This window comes from Electrona antarctica (assembly GCF_951216825.1).
Source record: "Electrona antarctica genome assembly, chromosome: 7".
Taxonomy (NCBI): Eukaryota; Metazoa; Chordata; class Actinopteri; order Myctophiformes; family Myctophidae; genus Electrona; species Electrona antarctica.
This window is the reverse complement of record NC_136812.1, coordinates 23,902,479-23,909,036: the sequence shown is the minus strand read 5'-3', so window position 1 is coordinate 23,909,036 and position 6,558 is coordinate 23,902,479.

Below are 6,558 nucleotides of genomic sequence, written 5' to 3'. Positions count from 1 at the left end.
AAAGACACTAAAGACTGTATGAAACTGTGAACGGTCGAGGCAGATGGCCGCCCACCCTAGAGTCGGGTTCTGCCTGACGTTTCTTCCTAAAGGGGAGTTTTTCGTTACCATTGTCGCAATATTGCATGCTCTGGGTGGATCTTTGTTGGTTGTAAAGTGTCTTGAGACAACTTGTTGTGATTTGACACTTTAATAAAATTGAATTGAATTGAATGAAACTCAATAACGAAGAACCTCTTTACACGACAAGCGGCCAACGAGGTATTCTATATTTAGATTAGTATTTGTTGTGTTTGTTTGATGGACACGTTCACCTGCGCATCACACATTTCTTTGTATTTTCATTTGGTCAATATTATGTACTGTGGTGCACTTTGTTGATTGTTTATGTGTTTATTATTTTTTGTGTGAACATACAGTTCTCACATGGAACAGCTGAGGGATGAGAAGAATGCCCAATAAATGCCCGTTTATAAAGACGGGATGTTGTGAGAAGAGCTACAGTGAGAACTCGACTGCTCATCACGGGTAGGAGAGACGACAACCTCCGCGGGTGACAACGCAACGATCGGATCCAGCCTTCAGATACACAAAGCCCACAAAGTAGGTGTCGGCATTTTGTTTTCATAAAGGTTTAAGACGTTTAAAGGGTAACAAGCTCATTTTGTGTTTTATTTAAGTAAATGGTTTAAAAGACAACTCATTTTGGTTATCAGCTAAACTAAAAAGGTTAAAGGAGAACTACGGTGTTTTGTTTTTTTGTGAAAAAGACAACCAAGGTTAACACTGTTAAAAAAATTGTTTTTGTTATTTAAAGAATAAGTGATTTAAGGTTATTCTAAGCTGATTTAAGGTTTCCCAAGGTTATTTCTTATTTTTGAAGTCAATTTGAAGTAGGTTGTACATATAGTTACACACACTAGACACAATTCAAGCTCATTACTCACACACGTTCTATAACACACACATTCATTCAAAATGTCTGACCCATGCACCACAACCGGCCAAGAAGATGCCAACCAACCTCCACAACCCCAAGCTACAGATACTGAAGATGCCAATGTATACTCTATCCGAGGCTACAGCCACTGAATCCGAAGAAGTGGAAAACCACGGAAAAGTGAAAGAAAACGAACTCTGACCCTGAAGGGAAGAGAACTTCAAGAAGAAAGGTTGCTGAGCGTGCAACGTCAGTACAGAATGATTTATGAAAAATGGAGGTATCATGCAAGAATAAGCAAGGAAACATTGACCCATGATGCCTCCGAAGATGAATTAAAAGTACTGATTAAGAACATGAAAATCACCTGTTCTGAGGTAACATCCATTTATGAAGAGTTACGTGGACTTGAGACCCCTGAACCAGACCTACGGCATAAGGTAGACACCTGTGTGTCTCTTTCAGAATTCATTGTTCAGAAGGCAACAAAGCAACTTCAAGGACATTATTCAGAAGATGATGAAGAGGAAGAATGGCCTGACGTTGGATCAATCTTAGATTCAACAGTTTATTTGTCAAAACCACCGTCTCATCAGTCAAAATGTGGTTCTACCCACTCTAGCAGCAACACAATCAAAATAAATGAGGCTGCAGCTGAAGCCGCTGCATCCCAAGATGTTCTGTCAGTGTTGGATGAACAAGAGCGGGAAACAAGAGAACTTCTAAGGCTACAGGCTGAAGAAAGACAAAGACTGGCACAATTTGAATCTGAGAAGCTAGCTATGGAAGCAGAGTCGCTAGCCAAACAACAAGCAATGGAAGATGAGAAGCTAGCAATGGAAGCAGAGGTGCTGGCTAGACAGCAAGGGATGGAGGCTGAGACACTGGCCAGACAACAAGCGATAAAGGAAAGACAACGAAGGATTGAACGCTTAGAAGTGAAGAAGTTGAATGCTGCACAAGCTCGAGTGAGGGTCTATGATGCAGCCGAAAGAAATTCCCATCATGGCTCAAACCCCCCTGCCATACAGACAGTGACAACACAAGCCCTCAACATTTCAAGTCCCCCATTCATTCCTCAATCCCAAACAGTTACAATACAAGCTCCCCAAGTCACATGCTCCCCTTTCATTCCTCAATATCACCAAGTCACAAGTCAAGCTCCTAGTCCCCAAAGCCTGCCTCAAGCGGCATCAAATGCAACGCCCTTGCCCCAAGGTCAGCACAGCCTTGATTTTGTCTAGCAGAAGCTATAAGCTCTAACCGTCTCCCAGCCCCAGAGCCCACAGTATTCATTGGAGATCCATTGAAATTCAAGGATTGGCAACTATCTTTCAGAGCATTGATCGATAAGAAAAACATTTCAAAGGAAGATAAATTGTACTATCTGAGAGAGTACGTAGGTGGAGCTGCAAAGAAGGCAGTTGAAGGTTTCTTCTTACTAGGCAGCGAAGAAGCATACGACACAGCATGGCAGCTGTTGAAGAGCGGTTTGGAGACCTATTCCTAATTGGAAAGTCCTTCAGGGACAAGCTGCATGCATGGCCAAAGATAAGCTCTAAGGATGGCTATGAGTTAAGAGATTTTGCTGATTTCCTCAAGGGTTGCGAAGCTGCAATGGCTCAGATTGACACATTGAATATTCTCAACGACTGTAATGAGAATCAACAAATTCTGCTGAAGTTACCAGATTGGTTGGTGTCCAGTTGGAACCGCAAGGTAAATAAGGTCAGAGAAGAAAGGGCTCAATACCCTTCTTTCAAAGAGTTTGTAGACTTCATGTCAGAAGAAGCAAGAATTGCTTGTCATCCCGTTTGCTCAGTACAAGCACTCAGGAGCACCGAAAGTGAGAGACCAAGACAACCACGAAGCCAACCTATTCAAGCAAGGACAATGGCCACAAACACAACGCAGAGTAATACCCTGTCATGCATCTTCTGCGAAAGAACAGGACACAACCTTGCTAAGTGCAGAAAGTTTGCAGAAAAGACAGTACAAGATCGTGTTAAGTTTGTGCAAGTTGAGAAGCTTTGCTTTGGATGTTTGGAGACAGGACACCGATCAAATACATGTGAAAACAAGTGCACATGTGAAAGATGTCAGAAGAAACACCCGACATGTATGCACAATGACAATTTCAAAGAACAACAAAGGTCAATACCTCCGAGAGGAGACAACTCAAATGATGAGGCAGACACTACAGAGGTAGATGCAACAGCATTAGCAACTGCCACCCGAATCATCCAAGAAGGTGTAAACACACGGACGTCCTCAATCGTACCAGTCTGGGTCTCATCCATGAAACAGCCAGATCAAGAAGTTCTTGTCTATGCGCTCTTAGACACACAGAGCGATACCGGTCGCACATTCCAACTTCGGAAACGGCTCTACGGTGGCCTCATCTGGAACAATTGGCAGATAAGATTCCACCTCTATTGAACTGCAAAATAGGCCTACTGATCGGCTACAACTGTCAACAAGCCCTTCTACCAAGAGAAATCCTGGAGAAGATGATGATCATCATCATCCATATGCACAGCGGACCGATCTTGGCTGGAGCATCATTGGCGGCTCACATCCGGTGAACGATTGCAGCGATGCAGTGATTATCAGTCACAGAATCATAGTGCAACAAGTGACACCTGCTGTACAGCCATCGGTTGAGTTCAAGACAGAAGTGCACAGAGTGTGCACAGATCAAGTTAAAAGGATCAAACCCACAGACAATAAACAACGAACAGTTCAGTCAAAGGAGTCTAACAGGCTGGAGGGACCTGACTGTCCTGTGCAACAGAATCTTCCTCATGGAGAGAAAATGGTGGGAGAACCAGGAACGACTACTGAGCTTTGCAAGGTTCATGTCAACAAAGTTAAGACAAAAGAAGTGAATTCATTGAGGAACCACTTCACAGTCCTCTAACTGGTCCAAGGCAGTAAGGCCTGTCGCGAGGCTGAAGAGATTTGCCAGAGAGTTCACGGGACCTAAGTCCAGAATGAATGAAACGTCGAGACGGATGCAAGAAGTCTTCACTGAAGAAACTCAGAAAATCAAGCTCCAGACGGAAGGAACCCTGGACATGAGTAATGGCCTCAAGGTGGGAGGACGGCTATCCCGATCAACCTTTCACCACGACATGAAACATCCCACAATACTACCACCAACTGGACAGTTCCACAAAGAAGACATCCAGCTGAACAAGAGGTGGAGAAGAGTACACTTCCTAGCCAGTGAATTCTGATCCAGATGGAAAAATTAATACCCTGATGGGCATGGTGCTAAGGAGGAAGCCGCTGGTTAGTGACACTACACTTAGTACTAGGCAAACCACACAAAAGTCACACACTCATGCACAAGGTCACACTCACTGAAGTTCAAACATTTAATTTGTTTTTGGTTGTTACAAGAAAATCCCTCAAATTATGAGTGATTTTGGTGGGAGTGTGGGAAGTGCTGTTATTAAAATGCTTACTATAAAAATAGCTACAATTCATGGTCATAAGTTCATAAAGCATAATTCATAATAATTTCATGATGTATAATACATATGTGATTCATAATTAATTTCATATGAGGTTAAAAAATGTAAAAACATGATGTCATAAGTTTCTGAGGCAGAACCAAGTTCCCTGTCTGTCAGTAGCAACACTGGACCATGATTGATTGACTGATTGATGCATGATTGCATGGCATTGCACACAGGTGGTACAAACTTTGTCTCACTCATTCAGTCTCTGGTCTGCATGAAGGAAGCAGCACACACACAGTTTTGTGTTGTTACAAACTTTAAAGTAAGAAAGACGTCTAAAGTCAAAGACAGACGGTCAAAAGGACATTAAAGACACTAAAGACTGTATGAAACTCAAGAGCCCACAAGAGTGTGTGATTCTACTCAAACTGTCATTGATCTCATTCTGACCTCGGACAAATCCAGAATCTCCAAGAAAGGTGTTATTGTATTGCGGGCTTAGCGATAATTTTATGATTTTCTGCACCCGCAAAAAACAAAAACTAAAGTCCGGCTGTCACAACAGTCATAGCTAGGGACCTCAAAACTTACTCTAGCGAGGCCTTTAACATTGAACTGGAGAGTCTGGATTGGTCCGATGAGATTAGGAGCTCACTAGTCGAAGAAGCATGGCTTGGCTTTAAAACCAAATTTACAACAGTACTAAACACCATGGCTCCTCTGAGAACCATCAGGGTCAAAACCCGCTCGGAGCCATGGATGAATTCAGACATACTGACTGCAATGAAAGCCAGAGACAAAAAATGCTCTGAACTTCTAAAATGCAAGTCCAAGCTAGCTAAACGCTTCGACAGTGATCTCCAAACCCAACTGGGCATCCTAAAAACCCAACGAAACAAGCTAAGAAATGTCGTAACTGCCATGACCAAATCCGCCAAAAAAAACTAGCAGTGAGAGTGAAGCTGAGGAAAACAAAAACAATCCTCGGGAGCTCTGGAAACTACTAAACAACCAGGCTGCGGTCAGAAACTAAAAACCAGGTTTACAAACATAAACATCAAATCGAACGACACCCTCATCACTGACAAACTTGATGTAGCCAACTACTTAAACATCTTCTTTACAAACATTGCAACAACGCTGGTTAACAAACTGCCCTCCCACTCTGGGCGCTTTGGTGTAGAGCACATCCAAGCCTTCTACAAAAACCTAGGTGTTTGTAAAGATGATTTTACGCTTACAATGGTAACAACTGAGGAGGTACTTAAAAAACTGAGTGCCCTTCAACCCCACAAGGCCACTGGCCATGACAATATTCCCTCCAAATTTCTCAGAGACTCGGCCATCTCTATAGCTCCAATCATCACCCACATAATAAACCTCTCCATCAAACAGGGACAGGTCCCCCAAGATTTCAAACTGGCCAAAGTAACCCCCCTGCACAAGAAAGGGAGCAAATTAGACCCTGTCAACTACCGCCCTATTTCTATTCTTAGCTCCATCTCGAAAGTGATGGAAAAAATAGTCTATGAACAGGTCTTGCCACGAAAAAATTAATGTATGAATTCCAATCTGGCTTCAGAACATCCCACTCCACTGACACATGCCTCCTCTATTTGAGCGACCACATCAAACACGAGGTGGATGCTGGCAAATACTACGGCATGGTCATGCTGGACCTCCAAAAGGCTTTTGACACGTGAACCACTCCATACTGGTTAACAAGCTAAAAGCAATTGGTTTTGATAGCACATCAGTGAGCTGGATGCAATCCTACCTGGAGGGGAGAGAACAGATGGTGGAGGTGAACGGAACACTGTCCCCACCCCCCCCCCCCCTCCCAGTGAGCTGTGGCATTCCACAAGGAAGCATACTAGGACCTTTACTGTTCCTAATATATGTAAACGACATGAAATCAGCTTGTGACTGCAATTTGTTCATGTTCACAGATGACTCAGCACTGCTGGTCTCGGACAGGAACAAACTGCAGGTTGAAAAGGCCCTCAGCTCTGAACTTGGTAGAATATGCACCTGGCTCACAAACTATCTTTACACCTGGGAAAAACTGAATCCATTCTATTTGGATCAAATAGTAATCTCAGCAAGGCAGATGGCTTCTTGGTTAGAGTGGGTGACAATATTATCACACGA